Genomic DNA, 20,546 nt, shown 5'->3' with positions numbered 1-20,546 from the left:
AGCTTAAAAGGGGCAGCCTTTGTGATGCCTGTACGAGGAGGGAGGTTATGTTAGTGTTAGTGTTCTAATGTTAGATTTAGATGATTTTCGACAATTATAATTATGAAATTAATAATGTAATTTTTGTAAATATAATAAAATATATTTTTATATTTTAAGATCGTACATTTATTCATACCTCTCCAATCCTTATATATGAATGAGTTTTTAGATTTCTTTATGAATGTCTTATTCTGAAGTGTTAAGAATATGTGACAAAAATTTTTGAATTAAGAATCTCTTAAGGTTATTGACAGTTCTTAGACTTCTTAGAAGGGAACTATGATTGGTTAATTACAGATTAACACCTTCATTACTACATTTGATTAGTATGAGACACTAATGATAAAGGATGGTGAGTCGCATGCCCTAATCTATGAGATGGAATATAATAGACATGTGAGTAGGTGTTAGTGAAACATCTACTGAATGTGACGCAAATGATAGATCATATGGCTAAGGGGATCTATGATTTGTCAATAGTTTCGATTGTGTTATTAGTCCTTAGACTGAAGACAACACAATTGTCTTATATGTTGGTATTAAAGATTTGTCATTGTTAAAATCCATCCAGTTACTGGGTGGGAGATGCACTGTGTGATCTATGTGCTGTGGCATATGAAAATAGGTAATTGCTAATGGAATCCGTCAACCTCTAACGTAAGGTGAACATCCTATGCGATCAATAGTGGTTGTGGTTGTATGAACCCTTGTTTAAGGTACAAATGATTGGAAATGTGTTTCTAATGTTGAAAGGTGTTCTGATGTGTCATCTCGATCACACCACACTAAATCTTGGCATAACTATCGAGTTAATGAGTTTGATCAGTCTATAACTCTCACTCGATCGTGATGTCATTCGATAAAATGATTATAGTTCATGGTAATCGGAAGGGTAAATAACTTCTCAAATAATTATGACTTTATTACTGGTAGGATCATCTTGACATAATGTTAGTTGTCACTCAAGATCTTTTGGGGTACATCAAGGAGATGGAGAGATCATCATTGTAGACTAAAGTGTTTGATTGGCGTCAAAGAGTTTGACGCATCTCAATTGCTACTTAGTGGTGAATCTAAAAGGTTACACGCATATTCAAGTGTAGTGGTTGACTAAGCGATGAATTAAGAGTTAATGACTTTTACTGGAATATTAATAATGAGAATGGTTCTCATTGAATAATTAATTCCTATATAATATTTTGTATATAATAGTTATACATGCATTATATTATATTGAAAGAATTAATTTAAATGCAATATATGGAAAAGAAAAGAGCCAAAAAAGGATTGATTGATTCAGTAGGTTCTAAATCGAAGTCAACTTGTGAATCCTACCTTCTCAGTAAAGTGGCTAAGTTACCCTTTGTTGGACAAAGTAGGAGAGCCAATGAATTGTTAAGGTTAATCCACATAGATGTATATAGGTCATTCTCTATAATGGAAAAAAGTGGTTATAATTACTTTATAACCTTTACTGATGACTTGTCATAGTATGGTTATATATACTTGATGAAGTATAAGTCAGAAACCTTTGAAAAGTTCAAAAAATTTAAGGCTGAAATAGAAAATCAGACTGAAAAGAGTATTAAAATACTTTGATTGGATCCAAATGATGAATACTTGAGTATAGAGTTTAATAACTACCCCAAGGTCAATGGCATTATATCCTAGTTGACCCTACCTGTGACCCCACAGTTGAATGGTGTTTCTAAGAGAAGAAACTGTATTTTGTTTGACATGGTATGATCAATGATTACCTTCACCGATTTACCATTATCAATATAGGGCTATGCTTTGTGCATCGTGATTTATCTCCATAAGAGGGCTCCAAGTAAATCTATCAAGAGTACTCCATATGAAATATGGACCGGAGACAACCTAGTTTTAAGTATTTTAAGATATGGGGTTGTCCTACCTATGTTAAGAAACTCAAGACGAATAAGCTAAAATCTCGCTCTAGCAAAGGAAGATTTGTGGGGTATTCTAATCATTGCAAAGGGTATTACTTCTCTTTTCTAAGTGATCAAATAGTGTTGATCAACAAGGATGCCACATTTCTGGAGAAAGTGTTTTTTTAGAGAGGTAGCATTGGAAAAAAAGCAGAATTCAAACAGGTGTCTTCTAAATCACAAGTCGAGCCCATTGAAGAAACCAATCTAGAACCAGTAGGTTCAAGTAGTGTCATTCCACATAAGGCCCATAAATCTAGTAGAGTATCTTGTTCCCCGAAACGATATGATTTTTTCGTGGATCAGATACAAAAAGCGTTCATGTATAGAGGTAGTGACCAAGATGTTAATCTTACTAACTACGAAGAGGCGATGTCAAACATCGACTCCATGAAATGACAAGAGGCTATGCAGTTAAAAATGAAATCTATCTATTTCAACTAAGTTTGAACTCTAGTAGATCCAGCTGAAGGAATAGTTCTTATTGGGTGTAAATGGATCTATAAGAGAAAGATTGATCATGATGTGAAGGTACAGACCTTCGAAGCATGATTGGTGGCGAAAGGATATCGCCAGATACATGGTATTGACTATGAGGAGACGTTTTCACCGGTTGTTATGCTTAAATATATCAAAATGATCCTGGCTATTACCGCACACTATGATTATGAGATTTGACAGATAGATGTCAAAATGACATTCTTAAATGGTTATATTGAAGAAGATATATTCATGGAACATTCATGTAGTTTTGAGTCTCTCAATGCCAAACAAGTGTGCAAGGTTAAGAGATCCATTTATGGTTTTAAGTAAGCCTCGAGATCTTGGAACATTCGTTTTGATTGTGAGATTAAAGAGTTTGATTTCATTAAAAATTCGGATGAACCTTGTATATGCAAAAAAATTAGTAGGAGCGCACAAGCTTTCCTGATCTTATATGTGGATGACATCCTCTTAGGAGGCGTTTGTTAATCAAGATATGGGATGGAAAAGGCAAGATATGGAATGCAACTCGAACTTCATCATTTCCAACATGTTTGTGAAGCTTATCTAAAAAAAATTGAAAAAATCATTAATGACCTCTTATCTTGATCTTTCAAAATATGCTTATCTCCCCTCCCCCCTCAAGATAAACATATCTTAGTCTTTATAGATAAGAAAAAAAAAAAGACATTTGTGTCCTCTAGTGCATTTTAAAAAATTTAACAAACAACTTGATAAAAATTTTGGAATGTTTTCCACCCTTATCTTGATCATTCCATATCTTGATTTGGAATGCATTCTAACCTTATCTTGCTCATTTTAATAGATGCCCCCTTAATGGGGAATGATATTGGCATGTTGATGTCAATCAAATTATGGTTATCCAATAAATTCTCCATGAATGATCTAGGAGATGTGACATATATCTTAGGAATCCATGTCTATAGAGATAGAGTGAGAAGATTAATAGGCATTTCTCAGAGTTTGTATATAGAAAATATGTTAAAGATATTTAGCATGGATAATTCCAAAAAAATGTTTTATACCTTTCAAGCATGGGGTTCACCTCTCTAATTGTATGTCTCCCAAGGCACCCGAAGAAACATAACACATGGAAAAGATTCCCTATGCCTCAATTGTTGGAAGTCTAATATATGCTATGTACTAGGCCTAATTTCGCGCATGTTGTGAGTGTCACAAGTAGATATCAATCCAATCCATATTTGGAACACTAGACAATAGTAAAGTGTATTCTTAAGTACTTGAGAATAACTAAGGATTTGTTACTGATGTATGGAGAGGGTGATTTTCGTATTGACGGGTTCACTGATTCAGATTTCAAATTTGATATGGATGATAGAAAATCTACATTTGGGTTTGTGTTCGTCTGTAATAGAAGGGCAATTAGTTGGAAAAGTTCCAAATAGGAAATAACTACAGACTCCACTACCAATATCGAATATGTTACAGCATGCGATGCTACAAAAGAGACTGTTTAGATGAGAAGTTTATTATTGAACTAGAGGTGATTTGGTCCATTGAGTTACCAATATCTTTATATTGCGACAATAATGGGGCCATTACATAGGCCAAGGAACCCAAGTCTCACCAAAAATCCAAACACATCGAGCGGCGATTCCATTTTGATCCAAAAGATCATAGCATGTGGTGACGTGTAGCTACAGAAGATCGCTTCATTACAGAATGTCGCGGATCCACTAACCAAAGCACTATCATAAAGTCATCTTGATTGCCATCTTGAGAGGAAGGGTATTAGATATCAGGCGATGATATAATGAGAACCTGTAACTTGTAAATTAGCATTAGTGTAAGTGGGAGATTGTTAGTGTTAGTGCCATAATGCTAGATTTAAATGGCATCTAGCAATTGTAATTATGAAACCAATGATGTAATTATTACAAATATAATAAAATGTGTTTTCATATTTTAAGGTCGTATCTTCATTCATACCTCTTCAATCTTTATATATGAATGAGTTCCTAGATTTCCTGATGAATGTTTTATTCTTAAGTATTAAGAATATGTGACAAGGACCTTTGGATTAAGGATCTCTTAAGCTTATTCACAATCCTTAGATTTCTTAGAAGGGGACTATGATTTTTCAATTACGGATTGACACATAGGTTACTATCTTTGATTAGTGTGAGATACTAATGATAAAGAATGGTGAGTCACATGTCATAATCCATGAGATGGATATAGTAGACATGTGGGTAGGTGTTAGTAAAACATCTACTAAATGTGATGCAAGTGATAGATCATATGGCTGAGGGGATCTATGATCTATCATTATCTTTAATTGTGTTACTAGTCTTTAAGTCAAAGGCAATATAGTTATCTTGTATGTCAATACTAGGGATTTGTCGTTGCTAAGAACCATCAGGTTACCGGGTAGGAGATGCACTGTATGGTTTATGTGCAGTGACGTATGGAGGTAGGTGATTGCTAATGGGATCCGTCAACCTCCGGCATCAACCTTCAGCGTGAGATGAGCATCCTATGCAATTAGTGATGGTTGTGGTTTTATGAACCCCTGGCCAGGATACACATGATTAGAAAAGTGTTTCTAAGTCGAAATATATTATGACATGTCATCTCGATTACACCATACTAGATATTGACATAGCTATTGAGTTATTGAGTTTGATCAGTTTATGATTCTGACTCGATCGAGATGTTAATCAATGGAAAGATTATAGTACATGGTAATCAGAAGGCTAAATAGGTTCTCAAATAAGTATGACTTCATTACTGGTAGGATCACCCTGCCATAATATTAGTTGTCACTCAAAGTCTTTCGAGGTATATTGGAGAGATGGAAAGATCCTCATTGTAGACCAAAGTGTTTGATTAGCGTCAAAGAGTTTAACGTATCTCGATTGCTACTTAGTGATGAACTTAGAAGGTCGCACGCATATTCGAGTATAGTGATTGACTAAATGATGAAAAGTATAATATTCAATAAGAGTTAATGATTTCTACTAGAATATTAATAATGAGAATGGTTCTCATTGAGTAATTAATTATTGTATAATATTTTGTATATAATAGTTATATATGTATTATATCATATTGAGTGAATTAATTTAAATGCAATATATGAAAAAGAAAATAGAATTTGTATTATCTATATAATATATACGATATTATATATGAAAAAGAAAAGAGAATTTTCATTATCTATATAATATATCGTATATATTATATATTATTTGAAAATAAAGAGCATTTCAAATCATATATATGATAAATTATTAAAAAGAAAAATTCACATTCATTATCTATAATATGTGATATATTATATTGAAAATAAAATGGTCATCTCCTCTAATATAAATAGGTGAGCATGGAAAGAATTGAAAGTGTGAGAAACATTCGACCATTTGCAAGTTGTTGTTACATTTTCTCTTAGCCATAAGCTCTCTTCTTTCTCATTCTAGTTGGAATTCTCTTAGCCATTATTCTAATTTTGCTCTTGATTCAATTGTTTCTAGTGTAGCAAATCTAACCCAATAGAAAGTCAATTGATTTTAGGAATCCATTTAGATTTCATCTCCTACTTTTAACTTGGCTAGCACATAAGCTAAGTTGTCGGATTGCTTCCCTACTCGAAGCATGGACTAACTAGGCTTCTCGTGCTTTTTAAAGGACGGTTCAGTCTAATCGATTATTTGTTTGGGAGTTGGTGGTGTGCAACCGTTGCTGCCTCAGAGGACATTCTAGCCTTTATATTGAACTTCAAACCACCATGAGATAGATTTGCTAAACCCTCTATGATATAGTTTGATTTTGTATTCATATGGTCATGAGAAACCGAGTTTTGTAAGGTGGTCTTAAACTTATTTTTGTTACATTCTTATTTATTTTTTCTAAAAGTTTTGAAAATGATAAAACCCTTGTATTGATATACCAAGAGTTGACGTTTCCTTTTTAAATATATATTGGCAAGTCATAAAAATGAGTAATATAATAGCCATCTATTACTATTACTATTACTCGCTCCATAATGGATTGGCTTTTGTATCATTAAGTTTGTCAAACAATTGACTAATTTTCTAGAAATGAAAAATTAGAAATTAGAAAATCCTTAAATACAAAACTAAAGTCTATTTTCCAAATTTATAAATTACAACGATTATTAGAAATTATTTTATTATTTTCTTCTCAAAAATTATAAAAAATTGTGTTTACAGAATAAAAAATGTGAGCTTCCACTTCAACTAATATCAATATTAAGTGTAATTATATACTTCATAAAAGAAATTGAATTTATAATTTTTAGTAATAACATTATTGGAGGTCAATGATATATTTGAAAATATAAGATAGTCTGTGCAATTTAGGCAAACTTGATGAGTAGTATGGGAAATTTATCCTAATAAATTATTGCCACTAAAAAGTAAGGGTGACAAAATGGGTTAGCAGGTGATAATCATGTTGTGTTGAGACACACATATAACACAATTATAACAAACACGAACACGACATGATTAAGTAATTGTGTCAAAACTCTCAACCCTAACACAGACATGTTTATTAAACCGGTTATACGACACAACATGCGTAACCCGTTTAACAAATAAGTTAAACAGATCACACATGACACAACACGTTAACACGAATAAAAACCTATTAACATGAATAAAACACGTTTAACCTATTAAAATAGGAATATCCTTAACAATCAACATATAACAAAAGTCATCTAACATGCAAAATAAACTACAATCATCCAAGAAGAAAATAAAATACAATCATCCCAACAATAAAATAAAATACAGTCATCTAACAATAAAATAAAATGTTCTAAATTAGATATTACACAATATAATCAACAGTGAAAGAATTAGAGCATTGAGTTGAATGAGTGTTTTTCTTAGAAATATCCAATTGAATGATATCTTCAGTCAGTTCCACCAAATGTAACTCAGCATTTTTTGCAAGAAAAATATTTATATAAACAATCATCAACATTTTTCACTCATTAAAAGCAAGGAAGAAAATAAAATAAATAAATTTTGTAAAACAAACTAGAAAGAAATATCACCGATCTCTCCAAACATCTAATCTCTAGTGCATATGAGTGCCCCCATTATTTCAGGTTTGAGAGAACTGCGATACTGATCAAAGACTCGACCACTAGTACTGAAAGTGGACCCAAAGGCAACTGTGGAAATAGGAATACTCAAAATATCTCAGAGCCGTAAAAGCAAGTTCTGAATACCGATATTGATTTACTTTCTAATAAGATAAAATATTCAAATCTGTTTCTTTATTAATGCTTGCCTCTTCCAAATATAAGTCCAATTGTGATTTTTGAGTTTGAGTTTGATCTTTACTTCAAAATGAATCAAATTTTTAATAAGTTAAAACATGAAAATAATTAATAATAAGTATTTACAACCACATGTAAACAAAAAGGAATGGAAGCAACCTAATTAATGAGTAGAAAAAATAATATATTACCTTAAACAAACACTTTTTAAATGATGACTCTTCTTGGTTGAAATCGTTATCTTTGCTTTGAGAGGCTAGAGTAGGAGATGGAGACACTTTGTACTCATCATAAATTTCATGTAACTTCGAACTAACATTGTCAAATTGTGGTGAGTCAACTCCATACATTTTTTCATAAGCCCAATTCACAAATTGAAGTTTGTATTGAGGATCTTGTATCACTGCAATGGCTAAAATCATACTAAATTCAGACCAATATTTTTCAAACTTTGCCATCATCGAATTAGCCATATTTTTCAAGTACATATCTTCTGAATCTATGTGCTCTTTCAACATCATGTATGTCGTAAAGACTGATGGAAAGTATAAGTTAGCAGTAGGATACTTTATCCTAAAAAACACAAAAGTAATGTCATAAAAGACACTCAAGAAATTGCTAATTTTCTTAACTCTATCCCATTCAAATTGAGACGGACAACTCTTATAATTTGAATAACTTATTTCTAAGTGGTTGAAGGCCCGTTTGTAGAAAAGAACACTCTTAAGCATAAGATAAGTAGAATTCCACCTTGTAGGAACATCTTGCCTCAAACTCTTCTTAGCTTACAAAGACAAAAAATTTCACACATTCTAAAAATTTCTGCTTTCTCACTTGGGATCCTCTAACATACTTGATACTTTCCCTAACTTTGTGAATAGAATCATCAATTTCTTTCAATCCCTCTTGCACAACCAAATTCAAAACATGAGCACAACATCTAAGATGAAAAAATTCTCCATTACAGACAAGTGGCCTTTTTGAGTTCAAATTCTTTTTCAATAAGCTAACAAAAACATCATTAGTTGAAGCATTGTCCAAAGTAATACAAAATATTTTTTTTCTCTATTCTCCAATCTGATTTTAAAATCAAACCAACCTTTTTACTCAAAGCTACCTTACTATGTGGAGGTGGCATAAAAGAAAATTTCAATATTTTTTTCTGCAAAACCCAATCTTTATCAATAAAATGGACAGTAACAACAATATATACCCATCTGTAGTGATAGAAGTCCACAAATCAAAAGTCAAACACAACTTTCCTAGTGCCTTTTTAAGTACACATTTAAGTTTATCCTTCTCCTTCTTATACATTTTTAGCAAATCAAACTTCAAAGTATTTCTAGAGACAAGTGTAGCATTAGAATTAAGATAAGAATAAAATGTCCTAACACCAACATACTCAACAAAGGACAATGGCAAATCATGCATAACAATGACAGCCACAACCAACTCTCTAAACTTATCAGGATCAAATTTAATGGATCTCATTGACATATCTTTGTTCAACAACAATTGCCCAATATTAGTAGTGTCTTTTCTAACACAAATTTCACTATGATGTCTAAGATTACATGTCCCATACTTGCTTTCACAAATAAATATGGCATTGCATTTCTTACATTTGCACCTTTGCTTCCCATCCACTGATTTCTTTATTAGATTATCGAAAAAATCCACACTTGTGAAGTTAACCTCCTTTTGCGCTTTCCTTTACTATTCATTTTCGAAGTTCCATCAACTTTTGATTCTTCTAGCTCAATCACATCATCATCATCTTCATGTGTGCCTAATGAAGAAACAGACTGTGACTTAAGATTAACTCGAATGCCATTGGGATCCATTTGCATATATGTTATCATAACATGTTGGTTTTACACACTAATTAATTAGTCAATTAATTATTGTTCAATGTCGACCGTTGGAAAACTTTTCCGACAATTGAAGGCTACCACAGGCGCGCCACACCAAGGGGGTCGACATATCCAAAAATGGTTAAGATCGAACCCCATCAGAAAACTCCCAAGCCTCAATCGACTCACATACCCAAAAATTATCGAGATTCGACGGTTGGATCTTAGTAAATCTGAAGTTTAATATTCGGTCAGAACACCCCCATCGCACATGTATATATACATCAAAATACAACCTAAAAATCATCCAACAATGGAAATAGGCTTACCTCTTAGTAGATCGGGTCACTTTATTGGTGAAATCAAAGTCGGATCGTCAATCAAATGGTTGGATCGCCCTAAAATCGCACAAAATTAGTGAAGAGAATACAAGAGAAAATGAGAGAGAGAAGAGAACTGTTGGTGACTGAGAGAAAGAGAAGAAGGGGTTGTTCGTGCCCCCCAGTTGGGCCCCCCACCCTTTATTATTTATTTTATTTTATTTTTTCACAATTCAAGTTGAAAATTAGGACTCAATAGGTTAAGAAATAAAAGTTTAGTCGTTCAATGGAATCAAATAAAATTTGAGATGTTTAATGAATCCTTTTGTAAAGTTTAGAACTCTTAATACGATTTTTTTTCTAATCTTTATACATTTAGTTGTTTTTTAGTTATCATTTATAGATGTAATTGAGTTGATTGTCATAAACTAATTAAAAAATAACTTTAATTATTATAAACTTTTTTTTATTAAAGTCAAATTGGATTTGACCATAGCCTTAACATCTCATAATTGTTTATTGGAGATCTAATTTGGAGAAATGATTTAACATCAACTAATAATTGCCCAAATGGATTTGGTGACTCTTTAATTGAAAAAATTTACTAAAAATTCTAATAAAATATATATGTATATTAGATTTATTTAAAAAAATTTAATAACATAGTTAAATTTTAGAGCTATTTGCCATTTAAATTTATAGCTTAAAGTGGAATTATCTAACAATTTATATTTGTGACTTGATTACGCAAATTTTTTAAGAGTTGATGCATGTATTACTATAAAGTCATTATCAATCTTACACATTCATATAGGCTACTAAAAGGGGGAAATTTTAATTGTTAATTCTAAAGTATTATAGATAACTCCTGGTCAAGTGTCTATCTCATAGTGCAATAGATCAATAGTTTGAATTTTGTCATCCTCTTATCCCAACTCTCTCTCTCTTTCTCTCTCTCTCTCTCTCTCTCTCTCTATATATATATATATATATATCATTTTATAATTTTTATAATCTTGAGATCCAAAAACTTAAAAATTTTTATATTAGATCTATTAAATATAAATCTTAAATTATAATCATAATTTTTTTGAATAGATAATAGTTTTTAATATTATAATTATTTTTAATTTATTTTTATAAATTGCTCTTAAACGTGTCATTTCGTGTATAATCGTGTTAATGTATTCAGATCAACCCACTAACACTTTTAATTAAACGTGTCATTTCGTATATAATCATGTTAACATATTTGGATAAACCCGTTTAATTAAACGGGTCATTACGTGTCTAAACGGGTAAGATGGCTTGACCCGCATAAGACACAAAAATAACCGTGTCATAAACGAGACCCGTTTATGACCCAAACCAATTAGCCCCAACTCTAACCCGCTTAACTCTGTGTTGTTTCATGTCATGTAATTGGGCCATGTCAAAAATTGCCAGCCCTACTAAAAAGTATAATAATGAAACTATTAACATTATGATATTTTATCATCATCTCACAATTGAGTAGGTGTTTTATTGCATAACTATTTTGAACATGTTGCGGAAAATCTCTACAAAACAAAAAGGGTTAGTGCAATTAATCGAACCAGAAATAAATCAAAATAAAAAACGCAAGAAACAGAATGAAAACTCCCTGTTTAATAACGTTTAAGGCTCAGATCCGAGAGAACTAGTCACCACTTTTGGTAACGCCAACGAATAGTAACCATAAACCACAAACGAAGCTCTCAAACCATAAGCCTAGAAAACCCCAATACCTCTCTGCCGAACTCAATGAAACCTTCTCTCACCCAAGCCATCAAAATCACTCATAGTAGGTTACCACAGAAGGTAGATCGGTCACAAAGACAAAAGGGTAGAAAGCACAAAGCCAATAAAAAAAGTTACCCTTAAAAAAAAATAGCTCAGTCTCAGATATATAGAGGTTACAACCGAAATCGAAGTACTATCTTTCACACACAAGGAAAGGCAGTATACATCGAAGGATGGATCAACCCCAGAAGGCAAGAAGGCCCCCATCACAATCGGATGAACAAAGAAAAAGAGATGGAGCTATCGGCCAAGAAAATGAAACATGAGAGAGAGAGAGAGAGGAAGGGGCATGAGAGAAAGAAATGCTAATAGGAGGGCAAAGAGTGCCCTTTTATATGAGGGCTAATGGGCTAAGATAAGTGGGTTTCCCCTCACTTGAGCAAATAGGCCGAGGCCTATTTCTCCTTTAAAGTAGGGAGTGAGCTTGTGGCCCGACTTCTAAAATGGGCTGCCTAAAAATGGTGATGGTCTTGGGTTCTTCAATCCCGGGCGGAAGCCTATGAAGATAAAAAATATTTGAACACTTTTTTCACTTTTCAAGGTAAGAAAATAGTTCTGAATAGTGGCAATTGGACATGCCTTTAAATTTTTTTGGGGAAAAAAAAGAAAATTAAAATAAGTAAAAAATTGGAGAAAAAAATTTTAAAAAAAAGTTTTGTTTAACTTAACAGTCCAATAAACATTGGATGCTCTAAAAAACCACTAAGAATTCTTTTCAACTAGTAACATAATACAATTCTAAGTTGGGAAGCCATTTGTTTACAATAAATAAGAATAAGGAGCACTATATATTAAATATTTTTTAATAAAATAATTTCCATTTAAATTATGCAATTAGTTAGTGAAATTGTTTGAGTAAATTAGAAATGATTTTTACTATTAGGGGTAATATATATATATATATATATTACATGTTATCAATTTTAAATTTCTTCAACCAAGGTATTTAATTTTCTATGTTATTTAAATTATAAATTATTATCTAATTCTATTAACGCTTGTTAATTTAAGATTATGTTATTGGTATTTCTTGAACTATGCTTTGAGCTACAAAAAATTATTGAAATAACAAAATTACCCTCACTTAAATTGCAAAATTGCAAAACACTTTTTCCTCTTCTTCCTCTTTCTCCCCTCACCCAGCAACCATGGTCGCATCCTCTCTCATCTCCCTCCTTCCCATGGTCTTCTCCAGCAATTGCCCATTGTTGTCATTGCCTCGCACTGACCATTGCTGAGGATGTAACGGCAGTTGACATGTGCGACGTGAGGCAACGATAGCGACAAGATGGCGATGACGAGCGATTTCTAGAGGCAGCCATGGGAATGAAAGAGAGATGAGAAAGGAAGCGATGGGTCGTTGGGTGAAAGGAAAGAGAGAAAACATAAAGAATAACGTTTTGCAATTTGAGTGTGGATAATTTGTCGTTTCAACTCCTTTTGGTAGTCCAAAGAATACAAATAACATTTTTCGTTAATTTATGATGTTGTCACCGTATGAGCTCACAAATACATCTGTGACTATGCATAGATTAGAGCACAACAATGGTGAGGTGATTAACAACGTAAGTGGTGTTTGAAAATGTCGAAGAAAAAGGTTTTTGAAGGAAACAATGGTCGAAACAGCTTTATGGACATAGCTGTAACATCTCGCATCGAGCGATAGGAAAGATCGAAATAACTTACCCTGATGGGCCTACACGAACTTCCCAAGGGGTCACCCATCCTTGAGCTTCCCTAACTCAAGCACGCTTAATCCTGGAGTTCCTTGCCTACATTCAGCTCAAAATGTATCTATCTGGTGTTATTTCTTTTCTTACTTATCATCGATATATACTACCCTTCTCTAAACTCTTGGGGTATTACATTCTCTCCCCCTTGAGCACATGATGTCCTCGTCATGCGACTTTACAATTAGTCTCAAATCTCCCCCCTTTGCATGGTCGATGTGGGATTCGCCTAAGGTGCCTACACGTACCCCCCTTAGGGACTCAACGTTCTCACTGAGATTTGCCCAACCACATCACTCAGAGGCTCGGGGGTCGATTCTGATATCACCTGTAACATCCCGCATAAAGCGATAGGAAGGATTGGAACAACTTACCCTGATGGGCCTACGCGAACTTCCTAGGGGATTACCCATCCTTGAGCTTCCCCAATTCAAGCACGCTTAACCCCAGAGTTCCTTGCCTACATTTAGCGCAAAAGGTATCCAGTTGGTGTTGTTTCCTTTCTTACTTATCCTCGATATATACTACCCTTCTTTGGATTCTTGGGGTATTATAATAGCCATAGATCTTAGGAGGGTTTGGGAGAACAAAAAAGATGGTTTCAAATATAGGATGTAACACCTATCCAAAATTGATTTTTTTTTGAAAAAAAATAGTGTAATTATTGAAAAATTAAGAGTAAATTCCACTTAGCATCTTGGAGGCTTGATAAGAGGGCACCAATCAATACTATGCTTTTGGAAATAACATAACTACTAAAAATTTTGATAAGAAAATCAATTTACCATTCTCTTTCTTTCTCCCTTTCTCTTTTCTCTACTTGATCAAATTTGAAACCACTAGGTTTGGACATGTTACATGTTAATATTAAAAAATAAAGTTTTAAAAACAATAATAGTTGCTTCTCCCTATTTGAGTTTGTCTTATTATCTTGTTATAATTATTGTAGAAATATTGTTTTATATTTGTATTGCTATATTAAACTATTTATTGGTAACGTGTTTATGTGTTTTTACAATACCATATTTTATTATAATTTTATATATTTTTTTGTAATACATTACTAATTTATTATTATGATATATTTGAAGCTGTATTTGGATAACATTTAGTACTAAAACAATTTTGCCAAATATGCTTGTGATGATGGCTAGGGAATGTAGAGAACAACCAAGGTTCCAGCCACAAAACTAGAAAGAGAGACTAAATGTGGGAAAATTCTATGGTACCATGCACAATCAAAGAGTATTTTATACATATAAATGATATATTGTATAACACAAAAATTTGATGTACAACACAAATGGTATATTATATTTGTGTTGTACAATATTGTTGTCCAAAAATTAATCTAAGAAAGGGTAATTGGTTTTTAAAAACTTTAAATTTTACTAGAAAATTAATTTGATCTTTTTATTTAAGTTTCTACATGCTTGCAAAGTAGATGTAATAATGAAATTCAAACGCATGATAAACACAAACAACATAATATTTATAGAGGTTTAACTCTAAGAGTCTACACCATCCCTCCTTGAGATTGAATTTGAGGGTTTCAGAGGGTTTCACTAAATGAATATGAACCCTACTTTTTGAGAGGAGTTAAAACTTGTACAATCTCTTGCATAAACAAAAATCGAAAGTTAAAAAACAAACCTCTCACACTGCTAGTGAGTAAATATAAATCTCTCACACTTCCAATAGGTTCTTTACATAAGTGAGAACACTAGTACAAATAACAAAACAAACCACTTGCGTTACCAAATAAATAATAAATGACTTACACAACTTGAAAAACAATAAATACAAAGAAGACAATGAATGGAAGCACACAACTAGCTCCAACAACTTACAAAAATTTATTCTTTGCTTTGAACAATTAAAATTTGAGTCTTCAATAAAACCTATTACCCTCTTTATAAACTCCTCAAAGAAATATGACTATTGGAGCATTTTTTCCCCTATCATTTGAAATTCAAAAACATGTTAGACTTTTCACAAAAGGGGTTGATAAACTCTATAGAGAAAATCAACTTTTATAAGGTTATTTGAATGCAATTTAAGTCATTTATTAAATAAAAATTATAGAGAAATATATTATACAGAAGTGGTTCTCGGAATAAGACAAAAGTTGAGCATTTATTTTGATCAATATCAAGTATATGTTATAGAAATATAATTTAATAAGATATAATGTATAAGACTCATCAACAAAAAACGATTATTTGATACCAAAAAAAAAAATTAAGATGAATGAGACATTTTAAGTTCCTTAACATATGTTGATTGACTTAAGTCACAACTAAGATCGATTAAAGTTGATGATCCAACTAAGCCAAACCTTTTTAGGTCTTCAATCAATTAAAGTTTCAATCGACTGAAGTGGTTTAATGTGTGGACCCTGTTGAATCCATAATTTTGATGATTTCAACAAAACATATGTTTAAACTAAAAACAAGATGTTAATAAAGTAATACGTATTATTTAATCAATTAACATTCATTTTACTCGAGTAAAAATCCATCTTAATTAAGTCATTATGTTTGGGAATGTCAGTTTTAACTAACTTTCAAACATTATTAGAATAAAATATATTATTAATCGAGTAAGGTTTGTTAAGGTTTCGACTTAATCAACTAATCATTTTTATCAAGGAAATATTTCAGTAGAGTAACTAGTATTTTATTTGACTAAAATCTTTTTGTGTTGTCGTAGGGATACAATATTTAAATCTATGTACTAGGAAACAACCTGGTAGAGGCTGGTGAGAAAATAAGGAGTAAAGTCTGTGCTGATAAGCAACACTAGCAAGTGTCTGATTGGAGAATGGCTCGATCTGCTATTCGAGAGAACTAGATGGATGCCCTGGGAAATCCCCAAAGAAATGGTATTTGGATGGCTGGTGACTCGAAGGTTCTGTAACATCCCGCATCGAGCGATAGAAAGAACCAGAACAACTTACTCTGATGGGCCTACACGAACTTTCTAAGGGGTCACCCATTGTTGAGCTTCCCCAACTCAAGCACACTTAACCCCGGAGTTTCTTGCCTATATTCAACCTAAAAGGTATCCAGCTAGTGTTGTTTCATTCCTTACTTATCCTCGATACATACTAGCATTCTCTGGGATCTTGGGGTATTACACTCTCCCCCCTTAAGCACATGACGTTCTCGTCATGCGACCTTACAACTGGTCCCAGCTTTTCCCTTTAGGGGCTGTCATCCTAGAAGCCTGTCAGAAGCCGTTCCTTGAATAGGCCTTCAAGCCTCGACGCCACTCCCTGCCCTCATCGGACCGCCTCCTCCAAGGGTTAGCTCTGATACCACCTATAACATCCCGCATCGAGCGATAGGAAGGACCAGAATAACTTACCTTGATGGGCCTACACGAATTTTCCAGGGTGTCACCCATTGTTGAGCTTCCTCAACTCAAGCACGCTTAACCTCGGAGTTCCTTGCCTACATTCAGCCCAAAAGGTATCTAGTTGGTGTTGTTTCATTCCTTATTTATCCTCGATATATACTACCATTTTCTAGGCTCTTGGGCTATTACAGTTTCTTTGGGAGTGGGTGACCTCAAAGAAGCGTTCAACTAGGGGCTTTTAGATGGGTTAGCTCCGGGAGAGCTATGGGGGTCTCCAGGAGGTGTTATTGTTTGGTTGTCTTTGGATATAGCTCTTTCAAGTCTTCGGGAAATATGCGACACAAACAATTAGAAGGCACGTGAGGAGCTTTTCTGCACGAGCCCTCTGATGCCAAAGTTAAATGATGCCATGGTGCAGAATATAGTATGCAGATGGGTTATGTGTGTGTCTTCGAGTGTAAGCCTTCGAAAGGGTTTAGATTTGAAGAGTTGGGATTGGTTTTAGGTTTAGGTTTTCAAGTAGTAGATTTAGATCTTAAGGGCACAAATCCAATGGGTATTTGTAACACCCATTCTCCTAGAACTGCTCGAGAAGAAGTGCTATGGGAAAATAAAATAAAACTAACTGATAAACTGAAATTTGATACTATAAATGAATATCTTAATCAACTGAAATAAAAACTCTTAAGTCAACATAAATTGAAAACCATAAACTCTGTTTAAGGGACAATTCCTCAACTGAAATATAAAATAAACCTAAACTAATAAGACATCAACTAATTCCAGACATCTTTTATCTTGAGCGGCTCCACGTACACACACTACTGCTAAGCCCCACATCTGGTACTCCTCCTCTAGGATCTGGAATAGTGAAGAGTACAAGGTGAGTTATAAAGCTCAGCAAGTAATAAGCTGGAAAGAATAACTGAACCTGAATCGAAGAATATCGATACTGATAAAATACTTACTGAACTTGTACTGAGTATAACCACTATCTGTTTGCATTCATAAAAATGTAATGGCACATAAACTATAAACTAAATGCAGGTATGCAACTTCACATAGGGCCACATAACTGTAATACATACCTATTTTATCTAAATCCTACATACATAAAAACTGTAAGCGCATACTGTGGGTAAAGCCCCTAGCCCCTTAGTCGTCACCAGGCGAGCAACTCATAATTGAGCTGAAACTGATACTATGGGATCCCCATGGACTAAGCCGTCTGGCGCGCATAATGCAATATAATGCTCACATAAATGCTGTCACACGATATGTAATGCTCCATATAAAGTCATGCTCAATGTTTATACCACAATGTATACACATAATCTCATAGAATAATGCTGAATATGTCATAATAAATACTAACCATGTAATCTGGTCTTCAGTATATTGGAATACAAAGATTCTATGAATTATGAATTATGGTATGAGCATGATTAACTTGATAAATTTATCATTCTTGGTATGAAAATTTAATATTTAGGAGTATTGAATACATTAATTTAATTCAAACTTGGATTAAAACATTACTAGAAGTTAAATTGGATTTCTGAAAAAGTCATCTGGATATGAAGAAGGCTCATCCGGATACACTGGCATTCAAAACTGAAGCTATTTGGATATGCTTGGATGTATTCTGATATGAACTAGGACATCCGGTTATGATTCAGGTCATCCGGATATCTTATTGAGGCGTTCGGATGCTAGTGGAGATATTTGAATATGAAATTTAACTTTTGGGAGAGGCATTCGGATACTGAATGAGGCATTCAGATATTCTAAACCTATGCAAATACATGGAGAAAGCATCCGGATATCATTCGCAAAAACTATAGGCTCATCCAGATATGGACTAAGACATCCGGATATTACTTATAGAGAATAATAGACACATCTGGATACGACTCAAGGCATCTGGATATTACTCACAGAAAGCCTTAGACTCATCCGAATACAACTCAAAGTATTCGGATATCACTCATAAACAACTAGACACATCCAGATACGACTCAAGGTATCCAGATACTACTCACAATCACTGCTGGATACATTTGGATATGAACAAGATCTATCTGGATACCATTTACAATAGGCACTGGACTCATTCGAATGTGATACAAACATTCGAATATATTGCTAAATCCATCAGGATACGCCCAAGGGCTATCCAGATGTCACTCACAGAACTTGAACCATCCAGATATGCTCGAAGGTCATCCAGATATCACTCACATAAAACTTTTTTGACACATCCAGTTAGCCTCTAGCCCATCCGGATGTTACTCAAAAAATTGAAAAAATTTATTCAGATATGAAGACTCACATCCAGATATCTACAATTCTTAAACCCAGAAACAAATGAACAGAGACTGAAACTTGAACAAATCTTAATGAAACTATACCATTCTAAAAGAAATCTTAGAAAAATGAATCCAATTGATATGAAACAACTTTAAAGATGATTCAAAGATAATATTGGATTGAATCGCTGTAAAAATCATGCACATCTAGATTATGCATTCACTATTTACGTATATATATATATATACGCACTACAACTGATATAAAATCTGAGAACTCAATAAAGAATTGGAATAATCTGGAATCAAACTGATATGAACCAGTAATGGAATGGATTATAGGGAAGATACTTGCCTTATGCTTTGATCGGATTCCTCAAACAATATAATGAAAATCTCCTAAGCAACCTTGAACTCTTTGTGTTGTTTCTTGGCTTCCTGCTCCTTCACGACGCGAGGAGAAACTATGGCTAATGGCTATATTTTTACACATAAAAGCTTTAGATCACACTCCTTCTACAACTTGGATTCATTCTCCAAATCTAACTAGGAAACTCTCAATCCAAATCCATCTCATACATGAATTCTCACTCTCCCTTAAATACATGATCTCACTTAATTAATAATAATACAAAAATTATTATTAAAACTCTCAAATAATAATAAAACTCCAAAATTACCTTCATGCCCTTGCATTTAATTTTCACAATAAATAAATGCCATTAAATGGTATTTAAATATTATTCTCTCAATTAAAAATTACTAGATTGCCACTTTGACAAATTCTTTTAACTCCAAAATTAAATAGAATTAAATGCTGTTCTTTTTCTTCAAAATCTCTAAATTGCCACATTAAATAATTAATTGGAAAAATCTCTTAATAAAATACTTCAATAATTAATTAAATAATTCTTGAATAAATACTGGGCCCTCTAACGGGTTGTTACAGTATTCATAGGCTTTAGGGATTGGGCCACGTGGCAAAGTGGGACACATGGCACAAGTGGGTGGCTCAACCCTTTAGGTGAGGCAATGGCTCTTCAGGTTTGCATATGAGAGCTGGAAGGCTTGGAGGTATCTTCGGGGACCGGAAGCCCTAAAAACTATCATTCTAAGGAATTCCCCCAAAAGCCTCAAAGATTCGTTAGGTTTTTGGGATTCGAGGTTTCTTTGTTTCGAAAACTCTTCGGGTCTTTGGGATTCAAGGGCTTTACTCAGCCTTACCCGGAAGACTCTTCTGGTCTTTCAAAGGTTACTTGCTTGCTTTTGACGCATGTTTGCTTAAGGCGTGTTCGGTTATCACACAACACTTTGTAATCGAGTATAGTCAATATACTTAAAGAGATTAATTGATTACTTAATTACATTACTTTAATATAAGTG

The sequence above is a fragment of the Diospyros lotus genome, chromosome 12, assembly GCF_014633365.1.
Source record: "Diospyros lotus cultivar Yz01 chromosome 12, ASM1463336v1, whole genome shotgun sequence".
In the NCBI taxonomy this organism is placed as follows: domain Eukaryota; kingdom Viridiplantae; phylum Streptophyta; class Magnoliopsida; order Ericales; family Ebenaceae; genus Diospyros; species Diospyros lotus.
This window is presented reverse-complemented; position numbering follows the sequence as displayed.